The sequence below is a fragment of the Triticum urartu genome, unplaced genomic scaffold, assembly GCF_056163025.1.
Source record: "Triticum urartu cultivar PI428250 unplaced genomic scaffold, HENAU_Tu73 scaffold2, whole genome shotgun sequence".
NCBI classification, from domain to species: domain Eukaryota; kingdom Viridiplantae; phylum Streptophyta; class Magnoliopsida; order Poales; family Poaceae; genus Triticum; species Triticum urartu.
Window position 1 is genome coordinate 12,561,015 of NW_028260368.1, and position 17,955 is coordinate 12,578,969.

The 17,955-nt window shown below is 36.6% G+C and overlaps 4 non-coding genes across 4 annotated transcripts; 2 read left to right on the plus strand and 2 right to left on the minus strand.

Annotated features, from left to right (window-relative positions):
• Positions 1–487: 487 nt before the first annotated feature.
• On the minus strand, positions 488–569 carry TRNAY-GUA (transfer RNA tyrosine (anticodon GUA)). Its single transcript has one exon. It is a non-coding gene; the product is annotated as a tRNA-Tyr (tRNA).
• A 508-nt stretch (positions 570–1,077) lies between these two features.
• On the minus strand, positions 1,078–1,149 carry TRNAT-GGU (transfer RNA threonine (anticodon GGU)). The gene has a single exon. It is a non-coding gene; the product is annotated as a tRNA-Thr (tRNA).
• A 3,388-nt stretch (positions 1,150–4,537) lies between these two features.
• TRNAS-UGA (transfer RNA serine (anticodon UGA)) lies at positions 4,538–4,625 on the plus strand. Its single transcript has one exon. It is a non-coding gene; the product is annotated as a tRNA-Ser (tRNA).
• A 3,627-nt stretch (positions 4,626–8,252) lies between these two features.
• On the plus strand, positions 8,253–8,340 carry TRNAS-GCU (transfer RNA serine (anticodon GCU)). The gene has a single exon. It is a non-coding gene; the product is annotated as a tRNA-Ser (tRNA).
• Positions 8,341–17,955: the final 9,615 nt, after the last annotated feature.

The window sequence follows — 17,955 nt, forward strand, 5'->3', positions numbered from 1 at the left end:
CCTTTTTTTCATGGAAAAAGGAAATATCAATTTCTCCATTCATTGAACCCTAGTTCGGGACTGACGGGGCTCGAACCCGCAGCTTCCGCCTTGACAGGGCGGTGCTCTGACCAATTGAACTACAATCCCCGCGGGGTGTATGGCATACCCATTCTTAAATAGAACCATAAGAAGATTCGATTCGTCTTTCGTACTCTAAGAAATAGACGAATCATATACTACATACCCACATATTATATTATACGTGGGTATAGTGAGAGTGACATAACTAGTATGTCGTGATTTTTTATCACTAAAAATGGATAATAATCCAGCCTTCAATAAGAAAAACTCTTTTGTTTGTAAGAAAGGAATGAGAGAGATATGGATTAGAAAAAAAAATTTCCCTTTTTTCTTTATCTTTTATTTCTATAGATCAGACATTTTATTTTATGGAAGAAAAACAAAAGGATTTAGTTCATACTCACGAAGCCCTAGATTTTTGGTTTGGGCCGAGCTGGATTTGAACCAGCGTAGACATTGTCAACGAATTTACAGTCCGTCCCCATTAACCACTCGGGCATCGACCCAGGAAGAATTTATTCTAGGGTTTTTGCTAATCTATGATTAACCTCCTTTCATAATACTCCCTACCCCCAGGGGAAGTCGAATCCCCGCTGCCTCCTTGAAAGAGAGATGTCCTGAACCACTAGACGTAGGGGCATCACTAGACGATAGGGGCCATATACAACCGCTCGTGATTATACTATAATCATAGTATGAGCAGTTTTTTGGAATTGTCAATATACTCGAAAAGTATAAATAGATCCAAAGCAAAGAGTTTTTCCAACTTTTCTGTTATGTTTTCATCTAGGATTTTTTTTAGTTGATCGTTTATAGATTAATTCTCCGTGCTTCATTTAGTGTTCATACCAAAAATGCATCCATCCCGCACTAAGTCATAAAATTCTCTAAAAATATAGAGAATGTTTCAAAAACAAAGAAAAAAAGTGAATCAATTTAGTAGAAAAGTACTCTATCAGATTCGAACCAACGACTTACGTCTTAGCACGAGATTACTCTACCACTAATTTAAAAAGCCCTTTATCGGATTTGAACCGATGACTTATGCCTTACCATGGCATTACTCTACCACTGAGTTAAAAGGGCTTTTTATTTAATTCAAAAATTAGCCACTTGGATTTCCCATTATGGGTCTACTGCATAATGTACATATTATATATATAATATATAGAGATAGAGAGAGAGACATTATGTAGAGATTGTATATGTATATATCGATATCTTGAGAGCTCAAAATAAAATTAATAAAAAAAAACATACCCTACATAACATATCCAACTCTTCTTGGTTCAGGGTTTTCCGTTTCCGAAGACTAGTAAAATAGGCGGATTCTGGAACCCCAAGGATTCAACGGTATATGGATATGGAAAATATAAGATTTCCGATCCTAGCGGGAAAAGGCGGGGAACAGATACCCAATAGGATATAGGATCCTTGGGAGGAACTTTTGGTAATGGCCTTGATCCTCTATGCTATTTTTTATGTGTTCTTAGTTCTATTGAACTTTTTGCATTCTTTTAAACAAGAATCTAATAAACTAGAATTGAGTCAGTGGAAAAAAGGAGAGAGAGGAAAGTGTTAAATGGAGAGAGTCGACTAATCAGAGACTTTTAGGATCTTCTTTACATCAGGTAAATCTGTCGGCCCTGTCCGTTTTTTTCTTTAAGTTACGACTCTTTGCTGCTTACTTCTATCAAGCCATAGGGAAAGTCTATGATGAATTTGGAAAACTCATCTCACTCTTACTCTATGGCTCGGACTTAATGGGGGAAGAAAACATCTTCCATAATTTCTTTTTTGTTCAATTCTGGACAAAAAAGAAAAGGAAAAAAGGAATTTATAGGGACAGTGTTACCCCCTATATCCCCTAGTTTATATTGTAGGAATAATAAAACAATTTAGCAGTCTGACACACTTACGTCCTTGCAAAGTAAATAATTATTATTGTAGTCGTAACCGTAGAATAGGATCCTAATCAAAATAAATACATTTGGTTCAGGCGCTATTAGCATGGTAAGAAAAGATTTTTTTTACAGACCAGAGGGGCTATCTAAATCCTAAAGTAAAGGCGAGCGATCGAAGTAGAAGTACCAACGGCTCAGTGTCATGAACCTTCTCCATCTGATTCAATAAGGGGGAATTAGCCTTCTTGTCAAATGGCTATCCTTGACAAAGGGTACCATTTATACCATAATCTACAATGTAGCGGGTATAGTTTAGTGGTAAAAGTGTGATTCGTTCTATTAATAACTGAATTTGAAATGATATACTTAAGGCATCCTTAAGTTTTTTATTTTTATATTCCGATGAAAACTTTAGTTCTTATAAAGGATTAAATCCTTTTCCTCTCAATAGCATATTGAGGAAGAATATACATTCTGGCGATTTGTATCCAAAGACTAATTTAAATTGCATCCAAAATAAAAATAGGATTATGAGTACAGAGTCGCGAAGCATAATTTTGCATTGGATTAAGTATTCCAATTTTGAAAATATGAGTAAAGGATCTATGGATGAAGATACAAAAAAGTTGATTTCCAATCGTAACTAAATCTTCTTAAAATAAGGAATAAGGAAGCCAAATAGCTAAAAAACGATAGTTTTGGTTTACTAGAACCATCCGCATATTGTTTCAGCTCGGTGGAAACCCAATTCTTTTCCTCAGGATCTCTTGAATGAAATTAGGGAACGAAGTAAGTAGATTAGATGAATTTAGATAGAATTTCTATCTCCTACTCTATAAGGATCATCTAGAAAGCGGAGAGCTTTGGTTCCATTCAAATAGAAAAGCTGACATAGATGTTAAGTGGTGAGAATATCCATAAAGGAGCCGAATGAAATCAAAATTTCATGTTCGGTTTTGAATTAGAGACGTTAAAAATAATCAACCAACGTCGACTATAACCCTAGCCTTCCAAGCTAACGATGCGGGTTCGATTCCCGCTACCCGCTCCATTCTGTATAAAAGGAGTATTCTATTTGTCTAGACATGTTAGAGGCTTGTATTCAAGCCTTTTTTTGTCCACCAGTTTCTGGTACTCCAGAGCGGAGTAGAGCAGTTTGGTAGCTCACGAGGCTCATAACCTTGAGGTCACGGGTTCGATTCCCGTCTCCGCACTTAGCAGTCCTGTATAAAAGGACTATTCTATTTCTCTAGATATGTATGGTAGAGGGGCGTATCCAACCCTTTTTTATTCATTAGTTCCCGGCCCTAGAGGGCAAAATTGAGCAGTTTGCGAAGTCACTTGCCTTCAAAAAAAGAAGGCGCAAGGCCTCTCCCTACCCTGCAGAAAATAAAAATGAAACGAAAGGGACAGTCCTACCTCTCCCTTCCCTTTAAAAAAAGTTTGCCCGTTGTTTGTCTCAGTTAATACCCAATTTTTGGAGCTCTGTTGGCGAGTTCTATTTCTGCCTCTGGAGCGCCCCTCTTTTTTTGAGTGGGATGCAAAGGAAGGGTAAGATAGTAAGGGGATACGGCACTAGACTAACACCTAATTAATACTTAATTTAATATAAGTAGTTAAACAGTTAACTAGACTAAACTTTTTATCATAGTACTTTGATAAATTAAGCGGGCGAGCGGCGGGAATCGAACCCGTATCTTCTCCTGGCAAGGAGATATTTTACCATTGAACTACGCTCGCTACGGTATATTTTATAGCGTATATCCGCCTGGGTCGACCTTCTATGTCTGGGTCGACCGTTTCATTTCATTTTCTATTATATTAGAGTTTTACCTTTTTTTATTATCTGTCAATGAATATTCTAATGGGAATGGAATTTCATAATACTGAAAGAGAAGAGCTAGCAATTCGGAACGCAAATTGCGTTTTAATACGTCTCACTATTCTAATTTTTTAGAAGAAATGGCCTTTATTATTTCTTTTTTATGGGGTTAATAAATATTAACCAAATTTCATTTAAGAAATGAGAGAATTCAGAATAGCTACGAGAAAGACTAGTCCAATCCATAATGATGTACCGGAAAATACAACATTTTTTATTATTTGACCAACCATCAGGAGAAGCAAATACAAGGGGTACACTAATTACTAAGACTGAGGAAGTCGCAATTAATGCAAAAACAGCTAATTGGAAAGCAATAGTCATATTTCTAATCCTCCAAGCTACCATTACCATCAAATAAAGTTGACTACATATTTGATCCCTCACTTAAACCAAAATTGTAAAAAAATACAAGAAGTAGGAGGGGTTTAATCATGAATCCATTGATTCTTCTCTTTAATTCAAATTTATTACTTAAACCGCTTTTTTATTTGGATATGGGGGTGAGAAGAGATTATTTACTCTTTATTTCACAAGCGGGTATAGCGGATCCTGTATCCGTGTATACAGTATACAGAGATATATCGAAAAGGAACTTGTATCTGATATCTTTCTAGAGGCTAATAAATCTTTTTATTTTTTATATGGCTATGTTCTATTTGTAGGAGTAAAATAAGGATTAGGCTGTGGAGAGATGGCTGAGTGGTTGATAGCTCCGGTCTTGAAAACCGGTATAGTTCTAGGAACTATCGAGGGTTCGAATCCCTCTCTCTCCTTTTGCTTATTGAATACGTTTGTTTCTTTCATTTTTATTTATTTTTTTTTTCTGTCCCTTATCTTTCTTTCATAAAAAGGAATGAATGGCTCGGCTAGATGGAATAACCGAGCCAGAACAGAAAAAAAGTAGAACAGGTATAAATAAGAAAATCTTAGTTAAGAGGGTTCATGTAAAGAACAGGTTCCAAATCACGATCGATTCCCTTTTCAAAACCTGCTGCAGCAGCTCGGGCTCTTCCTGCATGCCATAAATGGCCCACAAAAAAGAAGAATCCTAGAACAAAATGAGAAGTTGATAACCAACTTCTAGGAGAGACATAATTAACTGCATTGATCTCGGTAGCTACGCCACCCACGGAATTTAAAGAGCCTAAAGGAGCGTGGGTCATATATTCTGCTGAGCGTCGTTCTTGCCAAGGTTGTATGTCTTTTTTCAACCTACTCAAGTCCAAACCGTTGGGGCCCCTTAGAGGTTCTAACCATGGAGCACGAAGGTCCCAAAAACGCATAGTTTCCCCTCCAAAGATAACCTCCCCAGTTGGGGAACGCATTAGATATTTACCTAAACCTGTGGGTCCTTGAGCGGATCCCACATTAGCTCCAAGACGCTGGTCTCTAACTAGAAAAGTAAATGCTTGAGCTTGAGAAGCTTCTGGCCCGGTGGGTCCATAAAACTCACTCGGATAAGCTGTATTATTGAACCATACAAAACAACAAGCGATAAAACCAAAGACAGATAAAGCAGCTAAACTATAAGACAAGTAAGCTTCTCCAGACCATACAAATGCACGGCGAGCCCATGCGAAGGGTTTGGTTAAAATATGCCAAATTCCGCCAAATACACAAATAAAACCCAACCATACATGCCCACCAATTATATCTTCTAAATCATCTACACTAACAATCCACCCTTCTCCACCAAAAGGAGATTTTAGTAAATAACCAAATATAACACTGGGACTAAGGGTCAAATTGGTAATTTTTCTTACATCTCCCCCCCCAGGGGCCCAGGTATCATATACACCGCCAAAATAAAGAGCCTTGAGTACTAGAAGAAAAGCACCTAGACCTAACAAAATTAAGTGAATACCCAAAATTGTAGTCATTTTATTTCTATCTTTCCAGACATAACCAAAGAATGGAAAAGATTCCTCAAGAGTCTCGGGTCCCAGAAGCGCGTGATAAATGCCACCGAAGCCTAAGACTGCGGAGGAAATTAGGTGAAGTACGCCAGATACAAAGTACGGAAAAGTATCTAGAACTTCCCCCCCTGGCCCTACTCCCCAACCTAGAGTAGCTAAGTGTGGAAGTAAAATCAACCCTTGTTCATACATGGGCTTTTCTGGTACGAAATGGGCCACTTCAAATAGGTTCATTGCTCCGGCCCAGAATACGATTAATCCGGCATGAGCTACATGAGCTCCAAGCAGTTTACCGGACAAATTGATATGTCTGGCATTCCCAGCCCACCAAGCAAAGCCGGTGGTTTCTTGGTCACGACCAGCTAAAACGAAAGTTCCATTAAAGAGCGTTTCCACGTGGTAGAACCTCCTCAGGGAATATAAGATTTTCATGAGGCTGATCCTGAGCTGCCATCCACGCACGAATACCCTCGTTTAAAAGAATATTTTTGGTGTAGAAAGTCTCAAATTCAGGATCTTCCGCTGCACGGATTTCCTGGGAAACAAAGTCATAGGCACGTAAGTTCAGAGCCAAGCCAACTACGCCAATAGCACTCATCCATAAACCGGTGACGGGTACAAATAGCATAAAGAAATGTAACCAACGTTTATTGGAAAAAGCAACACCAAAGATTTGGGACCAAAAGCGGTTAGCAGTGACCATTGAATAAGTTTCTTCAGCTTGAGTTGGGTTAAAAGCACGGAAGGTATTTGCACCATCACCGTCCTCAAATAGAGTGTTTTCTACGGTCGCTCCATGAATAGCGCATAGCAGAGCCGCACCTAATACTCCGGCAACTCCCATCATATGAAATGGGTTCAACGTCCAATTATGAAATCCTTGGAAGAAAAGGATGAATCGAAATATCGCTGCTACGCCAAAACTCGGCGCAAAGAACCAACCAGATTGCCCCAGTGGATAAATAAGGAATACAGAAACAAAAACAGCAATTGGACCAGAGAATGAGATTGCATTATAAGGCCGCAATTGAACAGACCGAGCAAGTTCAAATTGGCGTAACATGAAACCTATTAGTGCAAAAGCCCCGTGGAGAGCTACAAAAGTCCATAGACCGCCTAATTGACACCAACGAGTAAAATCTCCTTGTGCTTCGGGCCCCCATAGTAGCAACAAAGAGTGTGCTAAACTATTGGCAGGGGTAGAAACTGCTGCGGTTAAGAAATTACAACCTTCCAAATAGGAACTAGCCAATCCATGGGTATACCAAGAAGTTACAAAAGTTGTCCCTGTAAACCAACCCCCTAAAGCGAAATAAGCACAAGGAAAGAGCAATAGGCCAGACCATCCTACAAAAACGAAACGGTCCCTTCGTAACCAGTCATCCATAGTATCAAATAGATCATTTTCTTCTTTAGGAATTCTACCAAGGGCTATAGTCATAGTGATCCTCCTATTCAATTACTTCAACCATTTCCGAGCACCTCATATCACTTTCCAAGGCATATGATAGTTTTATTATCTGTGGACGATTTCTTTCTCGTTCAATGCCCTTTTTCAATGGTCTCGAAGAGAGAAATTTCCCATTTTTATCTATGGAGTCACAGTCACAACCGAGGTCGTGGTAAATCCATGAATTTGATTCGATTTGTTTTTCTTATACTATTTATTTGTTTTTCTTATACTATAGAAATAGAAATAAATTGTTTTTCTTATACTATAGAAAGAAATAAACCTTTGAATTCAGCATTATTCCAAGACTCCTATTTCAAAGTCTATCTTTTAAGGGAAAAATGCAAATAAAAGTAACCCTTCTTTTCCCATTCCCTCTCTATTGCATGGGTGGAAGAACTAAAATAATAGAGGATTCTGAAAAAAAAAAATGGACCTTCGAAATCCAATTTTATGTGTAGCGCAAAGGAGTTGCGATTTCTTCTTATTCCTATAGAACATCTAGTAACAAGAATATGAAATCGTAAATAGCGAAAAATTCTTGTCTTGCGCGGTCTAAGTCTAAGGAAATAAAAAAAATTCGCTTATACAATTTCATCTACATCGAATTTATATATCAGAATAGCGGATAGAGGCATCATTAAAGGAGTCAGGTCTACTTACTTTATGCTTCTTTCCAATTTTATGGTGGATTTGATAAGAACCCTTTTTGCTTTCTTGATAAATAATCGACAAAAAAAGCGTTTTTTTTATATAACCTGCTTGTTTTATTATAATTATAACAAGTCCTATATGGAAATGCCCGCTAAAGAGAAAATCTATTTGATTGTCTCTCGGCCAATATCGATTTTTAGAAAGAAAAAACAAGAATTTTCTTCTTTTTTTATTAACATTAAGAAAAAAGAATATAATTAAAATGGAATTGGCAATATAATTTTTATAGACTTTTGAAAGAAAAAAAAGGGGTTTTTTGCAACCGTTATTTCTTATTTCTTGCCTATATCATATCACGGAAACCTTTCGCTTTGGAACGTGGAGAGATGGCTGAGTGGACTAAAGCGGCGGATTGCTAATCCGTTGTACAATTTTTTTGTACCGAGGGTTCGAATCCCTCTCTTTCCGCTCCCTTGGATCATTTGGGACTTTCGAATTGGAAAGAATTCTGACCCCCGGATTTTCTCATAGATAAATGTACGAAACAAATCCAATAAGAAAAAAAAAAACTGAATTTTTACTCCTCGCGTCCAGGATTCCGTCCTGGGTCATTAGATAAGAATCCAAAGATAAAGAGTGAAACAAAGAATATCACTACTGTATAAACAAAAAGTTTGAGAGTAAGCATTACATAATCTCCAAGATTTTTTTTTAAGGAATAGATTACCAGTTTTTCCTTACCACACGGATCCACTAGGATGGTTTTTTTTTATACCTAAAAATGCAAAAAAGAATTCTTGAAAAAAATTGCAAGAATTCTTTTATAATAAGCACTCTTATCAATAGCAAAAATAGGGTTAGGTGGTTAGGTATTGTGTAGGTACCTTTAGGTACCTGCTCAACCTAGGTGCAGGGGAGTAGAAAGGCTGATCCAAATTTATTGCTGTAGCTACCCATTCAATGTAGAAGAATTTAAATTTTAGAATCGAAGGTTCATAATATAAAAATATAAAACTTCTCGGCTTTTACCCATTTTAAAATTTTTTTGGAATGAACACATCATTCAATTTGGCATACAGAGTACTAAAGATTTCATCGAAAACTTACAGCAGCTTGCCAAACAAAGGCTAATAGAAAAAAGAATAGAGGTATAACAGGCATAATATCCACGATTGGATTGAAAATAGCATAAGCTTCGGGTAATTTGGCAAAGAAAAAACTAGTAGGATAAAGAACAGAATTAAAACAGATACAGGTTAAACTAAGTATATTAGGCATAACAAGCATTTCATTCTTGTAGAGTAAATAATTGGATTTTTCTTGAGTTATTTTTTTAAGGGAAAGAAGGAAAAGGCAGATTCAAAATCTTTTTTCTTCGGACTTTCCCAAACACAAAATACCTCCTTGTATTCGCACTCTCAAATGAGAGTGGAATAAATTCGACTTTCATATAATATCTTAATAGAATTCCATGTAATGATCAATGCATTTTTTTGATTCTATATTATCCGCATGTGTAGAATACTAGCAAGAGAATATCCCTCCTTTTTTATGTAATTGAAATGGTATTGACGAATAACAAATAAACATACTAGTGTTTATTAGTGTCGCATAAAACCCGAAATGGGGCGTGGCCAAGTGGTAAGGCAGCGGGTTTTGGTCCCGTTACTCGGAGGTTCGAATCCTTCCGTCCCAGATTGTTTCTGATGAAACAAACGGTGAAATCATATAGTATTCCGTACGAGACAAAAGTTTATTAAAGAGAATAATGATATCTTATTCTTTCTCAGAAAACATAATAAAGTCTTAAGTCCAGTCAAATTGACTATCTTTATTTTCATGAAAAAATGGGATCTATCAAGCACATTCAGGATATGCCTCTACTATAAAATCACTTAGTCATATTTTTTTCTTCCTTTTGGTATTCGAGTTGAAGAAGTACGAGAATTCTATAACTACCAAAAACTTTCAATCTTTTCATTGGAATAGTTTATTTAGTTATTATAGTTAATTGTTTTTGGTACTGAAAAAATATATTACTACTAGAATTCTAATTCTAGTAATTAAATTAATTAAACTTTTTTGGAGGTTGATAGTTTATTTATTGAGGAAGAGTCAATCCTTCTTTTCTCACTTCAAGATTGATCATCTCGAGCCATCCGTTGAGGGTGGAAATTTAAGAATAAATAAGTTTTAAGCAAACTTGTTTAGTCGTCTTTTTCAAACTATGTTTCATTCATATGATAGAATTTTAATATGGGTTTAAATAAATTGGATCTTGGCGGAGGCTTCCCGGATAAATACTTACTTTCTTTTATCCATATTGCTCCATAGATAGCAAGTTTTAATTAGTATAAAAAAACTAAACCAATGACTATTCATGATTCCATCCATATTGGATCAATTCTCTATACCACTTTGCAATGAAAAGAGGAATGTTTGTTATGGTAAAACTTCGTTTAAAACGATGTGGTAGAAAGCAACGTGCGACTTGAAGGACATGATCGATTGTGGATTTTGCTATCCATCATTTTCCATAGTAATGAAAATGCTCTTGGCTCGACATAGCCTGTTCTATTCGTTCCGAACCAAATTTGCGCTGGGTTTAAGTAACATAGTACACGATGGAGCTCGAGAGGACAGAATTTTTTTTATCAAGGGAAAGAATCTAGGGTTAGTGAAAACTAATAAATTAGGCCAACTTTGTCAGTCTATCCTTAATATAGAAATAAATCGAAAGGTTAAAATAAGAAGAAAGTCCAATAAAAGTATATCAGAATCAATCCCTCTTATTAGATTTCTATAGAAGAGATAAATGCTTTATCGAAGGAAATAAGAAAAAAGGGTATGTTGCTACTCTTTTGAAAGAAAAAAATAGGAATTCCCGAAGTAATGTCTAAACCCAAGGATTTCACAAATCAAAGATAAAGGATTCCAGAACAAGTAAACACAATTTTCAATTGTCTCAACAACAGAGTTGGATTAGAATAAGGAATAAAAGTCAATTCGTTCGAAATGAGACAAAGAAAAGAGTTTAAAGACGACTCAAAAATTTTGGAAGGATTTTGCCTTCGAAGTTTGTCAGGCAAAATTAGCCCACTTGAGTCATGAGTATAAATGAAATTTGTTTTTTCTGTAAGGAAATTAATGCACGTCATAGTCTAATTTCTATTATTATCGACAGAAATTCGAATCATTTTCTCGAGCCGTATGAGGAGAAAACCTCATATACGTTTCTAGGGGGGGGCGTTGTTTATCTACATCTATCCCAATAAGCTGTCTATCGAATCGTTGCAATTGATGTTCGATCTCGAAGAGAAGGAAGAGATCTTCAAAAAGTAGGTTTTTATGATCCGATAAAGAATCAAACTTGTTTAAATGTTCCAGCTATTCTCTATTTCCTTGAAAAGGGTGCTCAACCAACAAGAACTGTTTATGATATTTTAAGGAAGGCAGAATTCTTTAAAGAAAAAGAAAGAACTTTGAGTTAATTGAAGAACTAAATGAATCAAAAAATAGGATAGGAGAAGATTATTAGTATTCCTAGTTGTCTAATTATTTAGACACAATTTACCTCTTTTTTAATCCTATTTGGATTTATATTATATCGTGCCAATCCAACATAAGCCCCTATTTTATTTACTTTTTCTATCTAATTTGTTTTCTTACCATTGTATTTCCATTGACAAAGGTCTATTGAACAAATAGAATTTGTAGATAGATGGGTCTCTTTATCCTCACTCCATATTCAATTTTTCCGCCTACACTTCGCTCAAATGATAAGGGTGTTCCTCTTGCATGTATTCTCATACAATATAATATATATTTTTTATAATATATATTTTTTGTTAATAAAAATCGCTAAAAATAAGGAGAATTTGGCCATCGTGATTAGGGTCGCTCTTTTTTTAACTTTACTTTAGTGGAATTTCACCGGACCTGTTCGTTTTGGCATTTGAGTGTTTTTCATGGTCGATAAAAAAAATCTTTTGATGTCTTGCTAGTTCAATGTTTTGACAGAAGCGCGCGGTGTAATTCCATTGATTTTTGGATTTCGATCGTATCTAAGATCCTTTTTTTATCTGGGTTGCTAACTCAATGGTAGAGTACTCGGCTTTTAAGTGCGACTATGATCTTTTACACATTTGGATGAAACAACAAATTCGTCCAGACTCTTGGTAGAGTCTAGAAGACCACGACTGATCCTCAAAGGTAATGAATGGAAAAAATAGCATGTCGTAATAAAATCAATCTTTTTTGAATGGAATCCAAAATTACGATTTTCTGGGTCTAATGAATAAATGGATAGAGCCTGGCTCCAATTCTGGTAAAATAAAAAGCAACGAGCTGAACTTCCTAATTGGAATGATTCCCCGCTCTAATTAGACGTTAAAAATAGATTAGTGCCGGATGCGGGGAAAGGTTGGGTTTTCCTATGAGTGGACCCTTTATTTTTTCTTTTTTTTTTTAGAAATCCTAATTATTCTTGATTATGGATTGAATAAGGGATGTTATGGATTGAATGTGTAAAAGAAGCAGTATATTGATAAAGAGGCTGTATTCCAAAGTCAAAAGAGCGATTGGCCTGCAAAAATAAAAAACTTGTTCTGTTCTTTTTTTTTAATTAGAACAAACATAAACTAATTGGGTAGAAAAGGAGCAGAAAAAGATCTGTGGATTAGACTCCCTTTCTTTCCAGGGTTTGTATTAAAAATGCAACACCCTGTTCTGACCATATTGCACTATGTATCATCATTCGATAAACCGAGAAATGCTTCTTCTCTCTGATTCAAGTAGAAATACAAATGGAAAAATTCGAAGGGTATTCAGAAAAACATAAATCTCGTCAACAATACTTTGTCTACCCACTTCTCTTTCAGGAATATATTTATGCATTTGCCCACCATTATGGATTAAATGGTTCTGAACCTGTGGAAATAGTTGTTAGTTGTAATAACAAGAAATTTAGTTCACTACTTGTGAAACGTTTAATTATTCGAATGTATCAGCAGAATTTTTTGGATAACTCGGTTAATCATCCTAACCAAGATCGATTATTGGATTACAAAAATTATTTTTATTCTGAGTTTTATTCTCAGATTCTATCTGAAGGGTTTGCGATCGTTGTGAAATCCCATTCTCGCTACGGGAATTTTTTTGTCTGAAAGAAAAAGAAATACCAAAGTTTCAGAATTTACGCTCTATTCATTCAATATTTCCCTTTTTAGAAGACAAATTTTTGCATTTGGATTATCTATCACATATAGAAATACCCTATCCTATCCATTTGGAAATCCTGGTTCAACTCCTTCAATACCGTATCCAAGATGTTCCATCTTTGCATTTATTGCGATTCTTTCTCAACTATTATTCGAATTGGAATAGTTTTATTACTTCAATGAAATCCATTTTTTTTTTTCAAAAAGAAAATAAAAGACTATTTCAATTCCTATATAACTCTTATGTATCAGAATATGAATTTTTTTTGTTGTTTCTTCGTAAACAATCTTCTTGCTTACCATTAGCATCTTCTGGAACTTTTCTGGAACGAATCCACTTTTCTAGGAAGATGGAACATTTTGGGATAATGTACCCTGGTTTTTCTCGGAAAACCCTATGGTTCTTTATGGATCCTCTTATGCATTATGTTCGATATCAAGGAAAGGCAATTCTTGCATCAAAAGGCACTTTTTTTTTGAAGAAGAAATGGAAATGCTACCTTATCAATTTCTGGCAATATTATTTCTGTTTTTGGACTCAGCCGCGAAGAATCCATATAAACCAATTAGCAAACTCTTGCTTCGATTTTATGGGGTACCTTTCAAGTGTACAAAAAAGTTCTTTGTTAGTAAGGAATCAAATGCTGGAGAATTCATTTCTAATAGATACTCGAATGAAAAAATTCGATACCATAGTCCCCGCTACTCTCCTCATAGGATACTTATCAAAAGCTCAATTTTGTACTGGATCGGGGCATCCTATTAGTAAACCCATTTGGACAGATTTATCAGATTGGGATATTCTTGATCGATTTGGTCGGATATGTAGAAATCTTTTTCATTATCATAGTGGATCTTCGAAAAAACGGACTTTGTATCGACTAAAGTATATACTTCGACTTTCATGTGCTAGAACTTTAGCTCGTAAACATAAAAGCACGGTACGAACTTTTATGCAACGATTGGGTTCGGCATTTTTAGAAGAATTTTTTATGGAAGAAGAGCAAGTTTTTTCTTTGATGTTCACCAAAACAACTCTTTTTTCTTTCTGTGGATCACACACTGAGCGTATTTGGTATTTGGATATTATACGTATCAATGACCTGGTCAACCCTCTTAATTAATCATTAGACGAAATTAAGAAACAGGAAAGGGTTGATAAATGATCAAGAAAAAACTTTTCTATTTTTCATTCTGAAATGTTCTTTTTATTATAATAAAGAGTAGGTGAATCAACTTACTAATTAAAAAAATTAGTAGAACTTCCTCTTTGGAATAGAAATTGGCTATTTCTACATAGGGAAAGTCGTGTGCAATGAAAAATGCAAGCACGATTTGGGGAGGGATTTTTCTCTATTGTAACAAGGAAGAATTATCTACTCCATCCGACTAGTTCCGGGTTCGAGTCCCGGGCAACCCATATAGAAAAGACCCATCAAAGTTTTTCACTTTGACTCACTTCATTTACAAATACAAAATTATTGGTTTGGTTAATTTAGTTATATGGATAGCTAATCTTTGGGCTGACTTGGTTGACATTGGTATATAGTCTATGTTATACTGTTAAATAACAAGCCTTCTATTATCTATATTCTAGTTAATACGTGTGCTTGGGAGTCCTTGCAATTTGAATAAACCAAGATCTTACCATGACTGCAATTTTAGAGAGACGCGAAAGTACAAGCCTGTGGGGTCGCTTCTGCAACTGGATAACTAGCACTGAAAATCGTCTTTACATCGGATGGTTCGGTGTTTTGATGATCCCTACCTTATTGACCGCAACTTCTGTATTTATTATCGCCTTCATCGCTGCCCCTCCAGTAGATATTGATGGTATTCGTGAGCCTGTTTCTGGTTCTTTACTTTATGGAAACAATATTATCTCTGGTGCTATTATCCCTACTTCTGCGGCGATCGGATTGCACTTTTACCCAATTTGGGAAGCTGCATCTGTTGATGAGTGGTTATACAATGGTGGTCCTTATGAGCTAATTGTTCTACACTTCTTACTTGGTGTAGCTTGTTATATGGGTCGTGAGTGGGAACTTAGTTTCCGTCTGGGTATGCGTCCTTGGATTGCTGTTGCATATTCAGCTCCTGTTGCAGCTGCTACTGCTGTTTTCTTGATTTACCCTATTGGTCAAGGAAGCTTTTCTGATGGTATGCCTTTAGGAATCTCTGGTACTTTCAACTTTATGATTGTATTCCAGGCAGAGCACAACATCCTTATGCATCCATTCCACATGTTAGGTGTAGCTGGTGTATTCGGCGGTTCCCTATTCAGTGCTATGCATGGTTCCTTGGTAACCTCTAGTTTGATCAGGGAAACTACTGAAAATGAATCCGCTAATGAGGGTTACAAATTTGGTCAAGAGGAAGAAACTTATAATATTGTGGCTGCTCATGGTTATTTTGGCCGATTAATCTTCCAATATGCTAGTTTCAACAACTCTCGTTCTTTACACTTCTTCTTGGCTGCTTGGCCTGTAGTAGGAATCTGGTTCACTGCTTTAGGTATTAGTACTATGGCTTTCAACCTAAATGGTTTCAATTTCAACCAATCTGTAGTTGATAGTCAAGGTCGCGTTATTAATACTTGGGCTGATATCATCAACCGTGCTAACCTTGGTATGGAAGTAATGCACGAACGTAATGCTCACAACTTCCCTCTAGACTTAGCTGCTGTTGAAGTTCCATCTATTAATGGATAAGGTTTTTCTGCTAACATATAAGAATTTTTGAAGACAGAAATACCCAATATCTTGTTCTAGCAAGATATTGGGTATTTCTGTCTTTATTTTGAATCTTTTTTTCTTCTTAATCTTTCTATTCAGAATTCAGTTAACGACGAGATTTAGTATCCTTTCTTGCATTTTCATAACTCGTGAAATGCCGAGTAGGCACGAATTCCCCCAATTTGCGACCTACCATAGGATTTGTTATGTAAATAGGTATATGTTCCTTTCCATTATGAATCGCGATTGTATGGCCAACCATTGTGGGTAGAATGCTAGATGCCCGGGACCACGTTACTATTGTTTCTTTCTCCTCCTTCATATTGACCTTTTCTATCTTTGCCAATAAATGATGAGCTACAAAAGGATTCGTTTTTTTTCGTGTCACAGCTGATTACTCCTTTTTTCCTTTTTAAAGAGTGGCATTCTATGTCCAATATCTCGATCGAAGTACGGAGGTCAGAATAAATAGAATAATGATCAATGGAAAAAAGAAAAAAAATCCTTTAGCTGGATAAGGGGCGGATGTAGCCAAGTGGATCAAGGCAGTGGATTGTGAATCCACCATGCGCGGGTTCAATTCCCGTCGTTCGCCCATCGCATTATTGCAAATTCCAAAAATGCAATTTTCCATATTCCTAGTTACGTATTTACTTACGGCGACGAAGAATAAAACTATCGCTATATTTTTTCCTTTTCCTAGTTCTTCTTCCAAGCGCAGGATAACCCCAAGGGGTTGTGGGTTTTTTTCTACCAATGGGAGCTTTCCCTTCACCGCCCCCATGGGGGTGGTCCACAGGGTTCATAACTACCCCTCTTACTACGGGGCGTTTACCTAGCCAACACTTAGATCCGGCTCTACCCAAACTTTTTTGGTTCACCCCAACATTACCCACTTGTCCGACTGTTGCTAAGCAGTTTTGGGATACTAAACGGACCTCCCCAGATGGTAATCTTAAAGTGGCCGATTTACCCTCTTTTGCAATGAGTTTCGCTACAGCACCTGCTGCTCTAGCTAATTGCCCACCCCTTCCACGTGTGATTTCTATGTTATGCATGGCCGTGCCTAAGGGCATATCGGTTGAAGTAGATTCTTCTTTTCTCTCAAAAAACCCCTTCCCAAACTGTACAAGCTTCTTCCAAAGCATACGGCTTTCTAGATGTATATGACGATCTCTAGACAGATGGATCTTATATGAATCATATGATGAAGTACCACATGAGTGGATATATAGGAAAGGAATCCAAATCTGCCGAATCGCTCATGTTATGATCTTCTACATCCTAGGTCTCTGCGTTCCGTCATCTGGCTTATGTTCTTCATGTAGCATTCAGATCGAATGACTCTATGAAATTACGTCGATACTTCCACATATTATGGGTAACGTAGGAGACATCCCTATTTTCCCCCGGGGGTCTTAATTACCACTGCTTAGCTTTCAATTTGCCTCTGACCATCAAATTAAATGTGAATAACCCGTCCTCCTCTCTTTGAAACAAGGGGCGCTTCCGGTTCTGTGCGTGCTTCAAACAATTTTGTCTTCTCCATATTACCATATCTCTAGAGCCAATAATTTTCTATGAGGAACTACTGAACTCAATCACTTGCTGCCGTTACTCAACAGTTTTCTGTTGAGGTCTATCCCGTAGAGGTAGTCAAATTGGATCAGTGATCGATTTCTAGGTTTCGTCGTAAACCTAATTGGTTACTTCCAATTACGTAAATCAATAGTTCAAACCGCACTCAAAGGTAGGGCATTTCCCATTGATATAGGAACTTTTGTACCAGAAACAATAGTATCTCCAATTATAGCCCCTCTGGGATGTAAAATATATCTCTTCTCACCATCCCCATAGTGTATGAGACAAATGTATGCATTTCGATTAGGGTCGTATTCTATGGTTACGATTCTACCAGATATGTCTTTTTGATTCCGTCGAAAATCTATTTTACGGTATAGGCGCTTATGACCTCCCCCTCTATGCCTTGCGGTAATGATTCCTCTGGAATTACGACCTTTACCACAACGGTGCCGTCCATGGATCAAATTATTTCGTGGATTGGATTTCACTTGCCTGTCTACGGTTCCCTTGCGTGTGCTCGGGATAGGTGTTTTGTATAAATGTTT